The 15,590-nt window shown below is 46.2% G+C and overlaps 1 protein-coding gene across 6 annotated transcripts in view; it reads right to left on the minus strand.

Annotated features, from left to right (window-relative positions):
• The window catches only part of KDM6B (lysine demethylase 6B), a 236,655-nt gene that overhangs the window by 98,207 nt on the left and 122,858 nt on the right, over positions 1–15,590 (minus strand). For all 6 annotated transcript variants that reach the window (XM_033924256.1, XM_033924261.1, XM_033924253.1 and 3 more), the window contains one exon: positions 14,887–15,003. The gene's annotated coding sequence lies outside the window, so the exon portion shown is untranslated. The remainder of the gene's footprint in view (positions 1–14,886; positions 15,004–15,590) is intronic.

Consider the following 15,590-nt stretch of genomic DNA (forward strand, 5'->3'; position numbering starts at 1 on the left):
TGTGTGTGTGTGTGGAAGGACACAGTGAGACCTTGACTCACTCTCGCACAATCTCATTTCAGGCAGTCTTCAGAAATCTTCTTACTCTGTATCTTGGTTTTTTTTTTTTTCCTTTTTGTGCAACTGTGTGTGGGGGGGAGGTTGTTCTTTGTGTTCAGTGCCCACTTGGTGCTGTGACGCAGGTTTGGTGGGATGCAGGGAGGGGAGGAATGAAAGAGAGTCTGTACCAACAGCTGCTCAGCACAAGGCAGCGTGGTAAAAAGAGAAGAGGGCGAGACAGCCGGTGCGCGAGAGGAGGGGAACAAGATACCCACCCCAACTAAAAGAGGCAGAGCCCGGGCTCTTTCCCGCCCAGGCTCGCACTGGATTTACTCTGTCTCACCTGTGGCGCTTCGTCTATCGCTATGGGAACTGCACAACTTCACCAGGTAGAAGAGATCTTACGTAAGATGCCGTGAGAAACTTGGCAACACACCTGAACCACCCGAAAACGGTCCTCGCCCCAACTCTAGTGCCGGCCCTCTTTTCCCTCTGCCACCATTCTCTTGCTAGTAAGCGTGTCAACATTCCTCCTCCTCAATCTCTCATGCCAGAGATCAAAGACAGAGGGACGGTATCGTAATACAAGAGTATTGCAGAATCCAACCGAGCCCCACATCACTATCACGCCACGCACATCAAAGCATAATACCATGGCAACGCTGCCACAGCATACCCGAGAATAATAATACCACAGCAACACTGCCACAGCATACTCAGGTGCAATGTCTCCACAGTGAACCCAGGCAGAATACCACAGCAATGCCGCCACAATGGACCCAGGTGAAATACTACGGCAATGCCGCCACAGTAGACCAAAGGGAAATACAATACTGCCACAGCGGACCCTGACAGAAATGCCACCACAGCAGACTCAGGCGAAATACCACAGCAATGCCGCCACAACGGACCCAGACGAAATATCACGACAGACCCAAGGGAAATACAGTACTGCCACAGTGGACCTAGACAGCAATGCCACTACAGCTGACTCAGGCAAAATACCACAGCAATGCCGCCACAATGGACCTAGGCGAAATACCACAGCAATGCCGCCACAACGGACCCAGGTGAAATACCACAGCAGACCCAAGGGAAATACAGTACTGCCACAGTGGACCCAGGCAGCAATGACACTATAGCAGACTCAGGCAAAATACCACAGCAATGCCGCCACAATGGACCCAGGTGAAATACCACAGCAATACCGCCACAGTAGACCCAAGGAAAATACAATAATGCCACAGCGGACCCAGACAGCAATGCCACCACAGCAGACCCAGGCGAAATACCACGGAAATACCGCCACAGCATATCCAGGAAGAACTTGTAGGGGACCAGGAAGCAGTAAAAAAAAAAAAAAAAGGGAGGAGGAGAGTTCAGGGACTATGCCTCTGAGAGAGATAGGAAGTAAAAGTGAACCTGGATGGGATGGGGAGTGAGCTGGGGAGAACTGGTACAAGTTCAAATTAAGGGTATCCAACCACCAACTTTGAAAAAGGGCCCAGATTGGGCAAGGTGGAAGTCCACCATAGAAGACGTGGGAGCAAGTGCAAGCAGATCCCCATTCTGGAGGATGGGCTTGAGCCTGGAGGGAAGAAAAGAGGGTTGGGGGGGGGTTAGAATGGAGGGGAAGAGAAGAGAGATCTAGTTGGTGGGGGGAGGGAGTTGCAGTCTAGTCTGGCTTGTGGCAAGAGCATTAGGGGAATGTGGAGAAAGACTGGGGAGAGGGGGAAAGATGGCACCTTGGCCTCATGATATTCTTTTATGAGGAGTGAGGTGGGGGGTTCACATTGAAAAAAAAAATCAAATTCTGTGTCCGATTATAAGCTTTTTCCTGGACTGTAGCAAAGACAGGATTTGTTCTTTTGATAAATCATGTATGCAGATTACCAAAGCAAAGTACCACAGTAACTTCATCACAAGACCGCAGTGTGGAACTCGTTACCCTCACATCTCCAGGAGGAACTACCTATAGATAAATTCAAAACCTACCTTTTTAAGGATGCATATGATATGTAGATGCTAGACCAGGGGTGGGCAACGAGAGCCGGAATCCAGTCGGGTTTTTAGGATTTCCCCAACGAGGCGGGGCATGCAAATAGATCTCATGCATATTCACTGGGGGAAATCCTGAAAACCCGACTGGATTTCGGCCCTCGTTGCCCACCCCTGCGCTAGACCCAAGGAAGAACATCTCCCCTCCCCCTCCCGTGCTGACCTTTTTTGTCTCTCCTATACCAAATTGTATTTCTCCCTCATTCCTTTTGTTCCAATATGTCATTTATGTCTTATTGTCTTAACGGCCTCTTCTCCCTTGAAAAGAGGAGACTGAGAGGGGACATGACCGAAACATTCAAGATAATGAAGGGAATAGACTTAGTAGATAAGAGACAGGTTGTTCATTCTCTCCAAGGTAGAGAGAATGAAAGGGCACTCTCTAAAGTTAAAAGGGGATAGATTTCATACAAACGTAAGGAAGTTCTTCTTCACCCAGAGAGTGGGGGAAAACTGGAACGCTCTTCCGGAGTCTGTTATAGGGGAATACACCCTTCAGGGATTCAAGACAAAGTAGATAAAGACAGGTTGTTCACACTCTCCAAGGTAGGGAGAACGAGAGGGCACTCTCTAAAGTTAAAAGGGGATAGATTCCGTACAAACGTAAGGAAGTTCTTCTTCACCCAGAGAGTGGTAGAAATCTGGAACGCTCTTCCGGAAACTGTTATAGGGGAAAACACCCTCCAGGGATTCAAGACAAAGTTAGACAAGTTCCTGCTAGACCAGAACAAACGCAGGTAAGGCTAGACTCAGTTAGGGCTCAGGTCCTTGACCTAGGGGCCGCTGCGGGAGTGGACTGCTGGGCACGATGGACCACTGGTCTGACCCAGCAGCGGCAAGTCTTATGTTCTTGTACACCGCTTAGACAATCTTTTTAAGCGGCATATCAAATTTTAAAGAAAACTTGGAACCAAAACAAACCACCATCACAGTGCATCAAGACCGTTACTTTGGTATTACTACACAGGACAGTGGCTGTGAAAACGCCACCACAGAATGCCAAAACTTTATAATGCCAGCAATAAGCCACAGCACCACAGTACATAAAAATAAAATGATAATGCCATCATCTCTGAAACCACGGTGCCACCGTAGCAATGCCACTGCCAACACTGCCTCGGTGTGCCGAAGCATTGTAATGCCACAGCAATGACACAGAATAGCATGACTTTATTCCACAGCAATACTGCCACAGTGTATCACACATCGCAATGCCACCAAGGAAAGCTGTACCGTACCACCATTTGCACACTGGATTCTCGTCTTTGAAGGCTCCTGCCACTAACACAAAAGGAGGCAGACTGGAGGAAGGGAAAAACAGAGAAGAAAGAGTGAAGCGGTTCCTGGAGCACAGCACGCACCCCCGAAATTCACGGGGGTTCCGTTCCAGGAACCCCCGCAAATTCTGAAAAACCGCGAATACGGTTTTTCAGCCAATCGAAGGCAAGAGAGGGCAGCTGGGTGCTTAAATTATGAAGCCGGGCACGTTTTCCGACCGCCTCTTCCCCCTTCTTTCTCTCCTTGCCTCCACGCCCTCCCTCCCTCCCCCACATTTTCCTCTTCCTCCAATCTGCCTCCTTTTATGTATTCCCAGCCCTTGAGAGTCAGGTTTACAGGATATCACTAATGATATGCATGAGAGAGATCTGATTTCAGTGGGACTAGAAGGCATGCACATCCCTTTTTCGTGCATATTCATCAGGGATGCCCTAAAAGCCCTGTGGCTCCCTCAAGACTGGAAGTGAAGACCAAGCTTCTACAGATGGTCCAATGAAAGGCAGTAACCTCAAGCAAGAAATTATGGTCGCACCGCTGTTCCCTCTAAGCCAGTGGTCTCAAACTCAAACCCTTTGCACGGCCACATTTTGGATTTGTAGGTACTTGGAGGGCCTCAGAAAAAAAAATAGTTAATGTCTTATTAAAGAAATGACAATTTTGAATGAGGTCAAACTCTTTATGGTTTATAAATCTTTCGTTTTGGCTAAGTCTTAATAATAATATTGTCATTCATAGCTAAAGAGACATATGATCAAGAAACGGTTTTAGTTTACTTTTGTGATTATGATAAACATACCGAGGGCCTCACAATAGGACCTGGCGGGCCGCAAGTTTGAGACCACTACTGTAAGCTGAGAGTCCTCCAACTGTATTGCTGCCAGTAGGGGGTGGCGAGTCCTGCAAGAGGTTGCCCGTTAATTTCACCATGGAAAATGTGACAGTGAACAGCAGCCCCAGTGGCAGGACTGTAGGTGGGGGGGGGAGGGTCTCCTGTTCAGCTTAGAGGGAACAGTGGGTGGCACCCTGATGTCACGCAGTGTTAACCTCTTCTATAACATCTGGGGGTCCCATAGAGCAGATGTATAAATGTGTGCATCCACTTTGTATTTGCAAGCTATTGCTCACGCCATCTCTTAGTACGCTAACGCGCGCAAGGGCAACCTTCAGCGTGTCTCAACTTTGGAAGCCGCAACGCACTAAACACGAGGCCGCCGCCAGAGGGCCGGCAGACACGCGCGGACGTCGATGTGCCAATGTGCCCTCCAGCCGCAGCCCTGAGTTTGTTAACCCTAGGAGGCGAGGTGCCAATGCTGGCCGACAAGATCATCCGGCGCCAGCACCTCTCCTCCTCGCCGGCGTCTCGTGGCACACCCTGAAATTCGCCGCGGCACACAGCTACTTAGTTGGGCATATATGAATGCAAAGATTTGCCTAACCACTGTAGCTTCAGAGCAGCGGCCTAGTGGTTAGAGCTGCAGTCTCGGCACCCTGAGGTTGTAGGTTCAATCCCAGCGCTGCTTGCTGTGACCTTGGGGAAATAACTTAACCCTCAATTGCCCCGGGTACCATAGTTTAGATTGTGAGCCCGCTGGGAAACTACTTAGGAGTACCTGCTTACTATTCAATGTATTGTAAACTACTTGGATATCCATGGAGGAAAGACAGGATATCAAATAAAGATAACCATACACCTGGCTTTCCCTTCCCCACCGCAGCTTGGGTCTAATGTCAACCCAGCATCTGCCCACTATGGTTGATGGCAGCATCTGTTTCTGGACTCAGCCAGGGGCAGATTTTTAGGAACCGCTGTCATTTACTCAGCCCTGATAATGCCATTCCCGTAAGACTGAAGTATACCAAAATAATTTGCAATAAAAGTATACCAAAGTAATTTGCAACAAAAACAATAAACAAATCATTAAAAACAAATCGATTAAAGATATTCTTCCCTGAATTAAAAAAAACTAAAGAAAATAGGGGAGGGAGGGGGGGGGTATTTTTTGATTATAATAGAATGAATATATTTTTCATAATTATATAAGGAAGGGAGATATTATTATATTTTATAAGGATTGTTTATAAGATGTCAAGTGTATTTGAAAGTGAAATTGATATTTGTTTTGATTGTACTTGATTTAAGATATGAAATGAATAAAGTATTAAAAAAAAAAAAAAAACCACAAATCGATAAAAACCGAAAAGTACATCCATCTTTAAAAAGGCCTAACAAACCTACCCCGCGTTCACTCAAGAGCTAATGGAGTATAGCATCACTAGGCTTTGCGCACCGGTTAACTCGGTGTTAGCCACAGCCAACCGTGGTCAAAGCCCGGCGCACAGCAACGAAGCTATTGACTATTTAGCGCATGGGCCACAGAAAGGCGCGGAAGACCAAAAGGCTGAATACAACGATGGGGCTTTAACGCCAAATCTGAAGAGATCTGAAGAGATCAGCTCGAATTTCAGTGGCAGCGCTAGTGAGGATTTCATGCTTGCTTCTTCCCTTCACCGTGAGCCTTTTTTTTTTTTAAGAGCACGTGGGAGGTGTGCGGTTTAAAAAGAGTAAGTGCTGGACTTTGGGGAGACAGGAGTTGCATGCATACATCTGCACGCATGCAGGAAGTCTGTTCCGTGCATAAATATTGATATTGTAAAAATGTAATGCGCATTTGAGCTTTGGTGCTGGAGAAGGATTTTAGGCGTGCCGTGGACCGCCAGAAGAGGAACTAACAAATCAATTCTGGAAGAGATCAAACCGGCTATGTCACTCGAAGCCCAAATGATGAAGTTGTGAGCGTCTTACTTTGGTCACACCGTCAGAAGATAAAGGTCCTCCTGACATCAAATCTGTTTACTATTCGGGATCTAGCTAGGTACTTGGGACCTGGGTTGGCCACTGATGGGAACAGGATACTGGGCTTGATGGACCTTCGGTCTGTCCCAGTATGGCAATTCTTATGTTCTTATGTGAGCCAAGTAAAGGGCAATCAAGCCATTGTGACATCACTGATGAGTTTGGCTCTTAGGCACTGGTGGAATGAGGCTTTATGACATCACAATCTGAGCTCTGGAATGGTGCCACTCTTTGGGTTTCTGTCTGGTACTTGATGGAATTTTGGTCTGTCCCAGTATGGAAATTATTATGTTCTTATGTGAGCCAAGTATAGAGCAATCAAGCCATTGTGACATCACTGACGAGGTTGGCTCTTAGGCACTGGTGGAATGAGGCATTATGACATCACAATCTCAGCTCTGGAATGTTGCCACTCTTTGGGTTTCTGCCAGGTACTTGCGACCTGCGTTGGCCACTGTTGGGAACAGGATACTGGGCTTGATGGACCTTCGGTCTGTCCCAGTATGGCAATTCTTAGGTTCTTATGGCATCATGTTTGGGAAGATCGAAGGAACCAGGCAAAGAGGGGGACCTGCAATCAGATGGCTGGACACGTTGAAAACAACCGTGGGGGGGGGGGGGATGACGCTGGAAGACCTTTCCATTCTAGCACAAAACTGATTTCTTTTTAGATCCGCAATTCATCGAGTCGCTAGGACTCGGGCACGAGTCGACGGCCCCAAACAACAATGCGCAGAATGGCGTTCCAGAACATGTACTCTGGTGCCAATCTGTGCGCCAAACATAGCTGTGTTTCCCTGAAAATAAGACCTAGCATGATTTTCGGGGTAGGTCTCAATATAAGCCCTACCCCAAAAATAAGCCCTAGTTGAAGCGCTGGATTCGCAGACAGCAGCGCTTTCCCCCAAGCACCCTCCCCCCCTGCCATCTCTCCCTCCCCCCGCCAATCGCGAGACCGACATACCATTACCTTCTTCCAAACGGCAGCAATCCAAACGCGCAGCTTCATGCCTTCTCCCGCCGGGGCATTTCTCTGCCGCATCACTGATAATGTCATCAGCAACGCCCCGGCGGTAGAAGGCCCGAAGCAGCGCGTTTAGATTGTTGCAATTTGGAAGAAGGCAATGGTACGTCAGTCTCGTGGTCGGCGTGGGGAGGGAGAGCTGGAAGGGTCGGTGGGGATAGAAAGATGCTGTGGGTTTGTGATTGGGCATTGTTTCCCGAAAATAAGACCTAGTGGGTTTTTTGGGCCCAAAATTCATATAAGACAGTGTCTTATTTTCGGGGAAACACGGTAGTAACAGAAAGATGATTTTTATCCGCTCTTCACAATAAAAATACAAATAAAAGTCTGAATTAGTAATACACGTATGATTGTCCTGACGGACCCTACATGGTCCGTGTTTCGGCGAGACCGCCTTCCTCAGCAAAAACAATGTACGTGTCTTTGAGCATAAAACCTGAAAATGGCTTGAAACAAGCAGAGTGGCGCGTAAAATCACTGCGTCCGGACAATCATACGTGTATTACTAATTCAGACTTTTATTTGTATTTTTATTGTGAACAGCGGATAAAAATCATCTTTCAGGACCACTCAAGAGGGTTCAGAAGAGAGCGACACGTTTGATAAAAGGTATGGAAAACCTTTCGTACGCTGAAAGATTGGAGAAACTGGGGCTTTTTTTCCTTGGAAAAGCGGAGGCTTAGAGGGGACATGATAGAGACTTACAAGATCATGAAGGGCATAGAGAAAGTGGAGAGGGACAGATTATTCAAACTTTCAAGAACGAGAGGGCATTCAGAAAAATTAAGAGGGGACAGATTTAGAACCAATGCTAGGAAGTTCTTCTTTACCCAAAGGGTAGTGGACACCTGGAAATGCGCTTCCAGAGGGTGTGATATGACAGAGTACGGTATTGGGGTTCAAGAGGGGAGTGCTTTACAAGGAATTGCTTTACAAGAAATTAAACGATTACAAATTGTTCAAAATGCTTCTATTAAATTAATAACAAAATCTAAAAAATTTGATCATGTGACACCACTCCTTAAAAAGGCTCACTGGCTTCCAGTCATTCATAGAATTACGCATAAATTATGTACAATTATTTTTAAAACATTAGAAAATAAGACTCCAGCATTTTTATTTAGGTTTCTTATTCCATATTCAGTTAAAAGAACCTTAAGATCTAGTGAACGGAACCTGTTATCAATTCCTTCGTTAAAAATTATTAGTACAAGAAGACAATTTATCTTCTCATGTACAGCTCCCCAGATCTGGAATGCACTTCCCATGTTTTTACGGGAGGAGAAGGTGTTTGGGAAATTTAAAAGCGAATTAAAAACCTTTCTGTTTAAAGATGCATTTGCAAATTAATTAAATTTTATTATAAAGTGTTATTTTAGTGAATTATTCTGCTTTTTTTTTGTTTTTTCAACTTCCTTTTGTATTTTCCCTGTATGTTCTTTCTTTACTATAAAAAATGTATTTCATCCCCTCTTACCTTTTGTTTATATTATAATTAATTAAGTGTATGTAATGTTTTTGTTTCCTTATGGATGTATATTTTATTGTACATCGCTTAGAAATCCGATTAAGCGATTGAACAAGCCAATTAATAAACTTGAAACTTGAGTGGATGATTTCCTGAAGGAAAAGGGGATAGAAGGGTATAGATAGAGGATTACTATACAGGTCCTGGATCTGATGGGCCGCCGCGTGAGCGGACTACTGGGCATGATGGACCTCTAGTCTGACCCAGCAGAGGCACTGCTTATGTTCTTACCATTCACAGTCTATTTTTATCATTTGACTGATGGTAACACGACATCATAGTAACAGGACTCCATAATGTTATGGGTAACTATGAGGGGTTGCTGAAAAGTTCTCAGCTCAACCAAGAAGAGAATGACATGGCTAGGGTTCAATCACCCCCTTGTAGGTGGAGAAAGTGATCAATATGGGCTATCATTAAGATTGTTCATTTTACCACTAACTGCGCTATTTTAGTACGCGACAAGACCTAGTAACTAATAATTAGCGTAAACAATTTCAATAACATGTCTTAACAGTAGTCCACATTAATATAACTTTCCCCTTTTAACTAAAGAAAAAAAGAAATCACTGCTTATATATAATAGAAGTAAGCCAAGTACAGGACAATCAAGCCACTGTGACATCACTGATGAGGTTGACTCTTATTGGTGAAACGAGGCATTATGACATCATAGTATTAGCTCTGATTACCTGAAATTTTTTACACTACCGGGGGCTGCTGAAAAGTTCTCAGTCCAACCAAGAAGAGAATGACGGTGGATATGGTTCAATCAAAAAACAGGGTCTTAAACTGCCTATACACAAATGCTAGGAGCCTGAGGGCCAAAATGGGAGAACTGGAATTCACTGCCAGCAATAAGGACCTAGACATAATTGGAGTCACAGAAACGTGGTGGACTGAGGAAAATCAATGGGATGTGGCCATACCAGGGTACAAACTGTACAGGAGAGACAGGACACATAAAAAGGGTGGAGGAATAGCGCTGTACATAAAAGACTCCATACCATCAGCCAAGATGGAAACAACAGTATGGGCGGATGGCTTGGAATCACTATGGGTTAAACTACAGGGAGGAGCAGGGGCAGACATTAAATTGGGTCTGTACTACCGCCCACCTGGACAACCGGAAGAAATCGACCAGGAGCTGGAAGCTGAACTGAGGCAGGTATGCAAAAGCAGAAGTGTGGTGGTGATGGGGGACTTCAACTATCCTGGGATAGACTGGAGTATTGGGCACTCAAACTGTGCAAGAGAGACCAAATTCATAGAGGTCACGAGGGACTGTTTCATGGAGCAACTGGTCACGAAACCAACACGGGGCGATGCCACTCTTGACCTAATCTTCAACGGCCTAGGAGGGCCAGCAAAGGAGGTGGCGGTATTACCCCCGCTAGGTAACAGCGATCACAACACGATCCAGTGCAGGCTTGAAATTGGATCATCAAAGGGGAAAAGAACCACAACGACGGCACTCAATTTCAAAAAAGGAAATTATGATGCCATGAGGAAAATAGTGGGAAAGAAACTCAAAGGCAACATAGGGAAGACGGAATCCGTAGAACAAGCCTGGACCTTACTCAAGGAGACTATGCACGAAGCGCAAAACCTATGCATCCCCAAGTTCAGAAAAGGGTGCAAAAAAAATAGAACGAAAAATCCAGTGTGGATAACAAATGCAGTGAAGAAGGCAATAAGCGACAAGAAGGCATCGTTCAGGAAATGGAAAAAAGACCAAACAGAGGAGAACCAAAGAGTGCACAAACAACACCAGAAGGAGTGTCACCGAGTGGTTAGAAAAGCAAAAAGAGAATACGAAGAGAGACTTGCAGAGGAAGCAACAAACTTCAAGTCGTTCTTCAGATACGTCAAGGGGAAGCAACCAACGAGAGAAGAAGTGGGACCATTGGACGATGGTGACAGAAAGGGAGTAGTAAAAGAAGAGAAAGAGATAGCTGACAGGTTAAATGAGTTCTTCACGTCAGTCTTCACAATGGAAAATATAACCAACATTCCGGAACCCGAGGAGATCGTAATAAGAGACCAAGATGATAAGCTGGTCGATTTAGAAGTAAGCCAAGAGGATGTACTTAAGCAGATTGACAGACTAAAGAACGACAAATCGCCAGGTCCGGACGGCATTCACCCAAGGGTACTCAAGGAGCTAAAAAATGAAATAGCGGAGCCATTTCGACAGATATGCAACCTATCCTTAAAAACCGGTGAGATCCCGGAGGATTGGAAAATAGCAAATGTCACGCCCATCTTCAAGAAGGGCGCAAGAGGAGACCCGGGAAACTACAGGCCGGTAAGCCTGACCTCAGTCCCGGGAAAGATGATGGAGGCACTGATCAAAGACAGCATCTGTGAGCACATCGAAAAAAATGGGCAGCTAAAACCGAGTCAACACGGCTTCTGCAAGGGTAGGTCATGCCTCACTAACTTATTGTACTTCTTTGAGGGGGTGAGCAGTCAGGTGGATAAAGGGGAATCTATAGACATCATTTACCTTGATTTCCAAAAAGCCTTCGACAAGGTGCCACACGAGAGACTGCTTAAAAAGATATGGAACCACGGGGTACAAGGGGAGGTCCACCGATGGATCAAGGTCTGGCTGGCAAACAGGAAGCAGAGGGTTGGCGTAAAGGGCCACTACTCAGACTGGAAAGGGGTCACGAGCGGAGTTCCGCAGGGGTCGGTGCTGGGACCGCTCCTGTTCAATATCTACATAAACGACCTAGAGGCGGGAATCAAGTGTGAGGTCATTAAATTTGCAGATGACACCAAACTATGCAGCAGGGCTCAAACCAGGGAAGACTGCGAAGATCTTCAAAAGGATCTAACACAGCTGGAAAAGTGGGCCGAAAAATGGCAGATGAGCTTCAACGTGGGGAAATGCAAGGTCATGCACGTGGGGAAAAAGAACCCGATGTTCACATACAAAATGGGGGGAACATCACTAGGGGTCAGCAACCTGGAGAGAGACCTGGGAGTGATGGTAGATGAAACACTGAAGGCATCAGCACAATGCGCCACAGCCTCAAGGAAAGCAAACAGAATGTTGGGTATCATTAAGAAGGGTATTACAACCAGGACGAAAGAAGTCATCATGCCGCTATATCGTGCAATGGTGCGGCCGCACCTGGAGTACTGCGTCCAGTACTGGTCGCCGTACCTCAAGAAAGACATGGCGGTACTTGAGGGAGTACAAAGAAGAGCAACTAGACTGATAAAGGGAATGGAAAAACTTCCATATACCGAAAGATTGAAGCAGTTGGGACTTTTCTCCCTGGAGAAGCGAAGACTTAGAGGAGACATGATAGAAACCTTCAAGATCCTGAAGGGCATAGAAAAAGTAGACAGGGACAGATTTTTCAAATTAAGGGGCGCCACAAGTACAAGGGGGCACTCGGAGAAATTGAAAGGGGACAGGTTTAGAACAAACGCTAGGAAGTTCTTTTTCACTCAGAGGGTGGTGGATACGTGGAACGCGCTTCCAGAGGCTGTTGTAGACAAGAAAACATTAAATGGTTTCAAAGAAGGTTTGGATAGATTCCTAGAAGAAAAAGGGATTGAGGGGTATAGATAGGTATAGACCATTGCTCAGGAAATGGGCCTGATGGGCCGCCGCGGGAGCGGACCGCTGAGCAGGATGGACCTAGGGTCTGCCTCAGCGGAGGCAACTTCTTATGTTCTTATGTTCTTAATGATCTGAAACAATGTCAATACATAGAATTCAGTTTCTGTAAATTGTCACTTAACGAAATAAGATAACCCTCTTTTCAGCTACAGTGGCAAAATAACGCTCAGAATATAGGAAGTTGGTCGGTTGGGCTCGGAACTTTTCAGCATTCCCTTGTATGCTATCACAAGGGAATAGACAAGTGACCACAAGAATAAACACCATATTAAAATATTCCAATCCCATAGCAAGACTGCAGCATTCAGCAATACTAAACCAATACCCGGGTCAATAACCTTAAGTTCCATCTCTACAGTCAGTGAAAGTCATATCTTGCCGGCACTGCCATTCCTACATCTTCTCAGGATCCACAGAGCATTAGTGGACGAGCAAAAAGGCAAAAGGTGGGAGAGAGGTTCTCACTCTTGCAGTCTGCTTGGTAGTTGTTATGTCTGGGGGGGGGGGGGGGGAATCAAAGCTCAGAACTCCTGTGTTAAAGCCAACAGCGCACACTCCATACCGCCAAAAGAGCACAGAAAGCTAGCTCACCAATGCTCGTAGGGGTAAGAAAGCAAAAGCGGATGGGACTTGATATACCACTTTTCTGTGGTTACAATCATAGCGTTTATATATTATACAGGTACTTTATTTTGTAAGGGAATGGTATTCAAATTACAGTACTCCCCTGATATTCGCGGGGGTTCCATTTCAGGAACCCCTGCGAATGTTGAAAAACCGCGAATACGGATTTTAGCAGGGGAGACAGGAGAGGGCAGCCGGAGCGCCGGTGAGTGAAGGAAATCACTCGCGGTATGCTCCAACCGCCTCTTCCTGTACTAAAGTCGGGCCTCACCAATCAGGAGCTGTGTGTCAAAGAAGCTCCTGATTGGCGAGGCCCGACTTTAGTGCAGGAAGAGGCGGCTGGAGCATACCGCGAGTGATTTCCTTCACTCACTGGCGCTCCGGCTGCCCTCTCCTGCCTGGTCATTCGCGGTTGGAAAATACCGCGAATGACCGAGACCACAAATCGCTGACCGCGAATTCGCGGGGAGAGCACTGTATAAGCGTGTTCTAAAAGTGAAAGCAAAGGGGGATGTGGTTGACATATGCGCAGAGAAGTTTCGCAGTAAGCGCAGGTCTTGTGCGCATGCAACAGGCAAACATGAAAGTGAAACAAATTGGTGCCACCCTTCTGTGCCTTTAAATAAAAGCTTATCTTTTTTTTTTTTACTTGGAAGGCTTCTAAGTACAGTAAACAGACGCCAAATGCGTACTTTCACTTTTGCTCGTTCTCACGCATCCTTTTCTCTCGGTACTGGCTTTCGTCTACTTTCAAAAGAAATGAAACGCAGCAGATTTTAAACTGAAAATCAAACAAAATCCTCTCTTCAAACACCCCAATGCCAGCTCCAAGCTGGCAATAGGTTTCCAGTGGAAAGAGCGTGGCTTGTCTGCGCACTGTTCTCTGAGCTTTGGGAGGGCATAGCAAATGACCTCATTAACATCCATTTTGACGACATTTAAATGCAGTTTGCGGCCATCTATGGCTTACTTGTTTCCGACGCTAAACCTCTCTCTTGAGCATTCTGCGCAGATTATGACTATGCATGTTATTCCGACACTACATGGCACATTTTGAGAACCGGCCCCTTGCATGAGCAGCGGGCAAGTTTGGACAAGACGGAGCGCACACAGGCAAAGGGGACCACAAGAGGGCGAGACAGAGGGCATGCAAGGAGGAATGAAAAAGAAAGCCCAAGAGTGAAAAAGTGGGCACACCGGTGCATGGTGATGGGGAAAGAACAAGAGGGTGCATGGGTCCATTTAAGGAAGTGAGGCCAAGAGAGCGAGCGTGTGCGTGTCTACATAAGAAGTTGGTGCGAGGGCACACACAAGGGGAGTGGGACGAGGGAGAGGGTGAAAGACCATGAGCGTGCGAGGGAGGCAAAGGCACACAAAAATCTGGTGAACCGGCAAGAGCTGTGCACAAGGGAAGCAAAAGAGTAACATGCACACAGAACTGGAGTAATGGTGAGAGCATTAATGATTGTGGGGGAGGGAGAGGATATGGCGTGAGAAAATGTTCAGACAAGGAGGGAGAGAGAAAGCAGATGCATGCAAGGGAACAGGATGAAAGAATGGGGTTCATGGCACAGAGGAGTGAAAGAAAAAAAGGAAGGGTGGGAAGAGAAAAGGATTCTGGGAATTAGTGCGGGGCCTGGACTTACCGACCATGAGATTAGGGTTGCACATAGGAAATTCATCCAGCATTTCAAGCGCCTACCATAGTGTCAAAAATCCACATGCATAAGCACTTTTTAATACGGTGTTGGCGCCCTGAGGATGGCCCAAGTGCTAATTCAGCATCTCAGTGCATGCCTCAACTGCACCACACTCTTTCTAGAAACTGAACTGTGTTTTACCTGAGTTGTTTCCCTCTCATTGGACAATCTGGTGCTGGGGTTGCGCTCTTAGCTGCAGGCGGCAAGGGGAGGTGGAGGTGGCCTGGTCACACTGGAGCCATGGATGAGGCCTAAAACCTGCAGAAACAAAACCAGAACTGGTGAGGGGGGGGGGGTTATGACTTCTGAACCTGCTACTACGCCCCTAAATGTAAAGGAGGAGGGGCAGCGGGGGTGGGGGGGAGCTGCGAGGGCTCACTCTGCCTCTTCTGTATAAGCAATGGATTGCCGAGAAGGGATGCAAGCTCCTTAGGCTGGCAAAAATACAGAAAGAGAAATGGTCTTTCTCCCTACAGGTCATCCCTCTCTATTACTTCTACACACCCCTTCCTTCCACACTATTATTAATTCTTTATTATGATTATTCATGAATATCCACAAAAACTGTATATAAAATACATTGAAACATATATAAGGCAATCAATCAACTTGATCTAGTCCACACTAAAGTGGTCGCTAGGATTTAAACTAGGAAATCAACTCATATATTCTACCATCAAGGACAGGCTGATTTGGCTTACTTTATATATCATTCATCATCCTCCCGACCCTTCCACACTATTATTTCTGTCCATCTCTTCCCCCCACTCACACCAACTCCTCCCTCTTTCCTCTACCTCCCCTCTCTCCTCCTTCCCACCTCTGGATACTTTCTGTTATTGAGG

This window comes from Geotrypetes seraphini, chromosome 16, assembly GCF_902459505.1.
Source record: "Geotrypetes seraphini chromosome 16, aGeoSer1.1, whole genome shotgun sequence".
Lineage (NCBI taxonomy): Eukaryota > Metazoa > Chordata > Amphibia > Gymnophiona > Dermophiidae > Geotrypetes > Geotrypetes seraphini.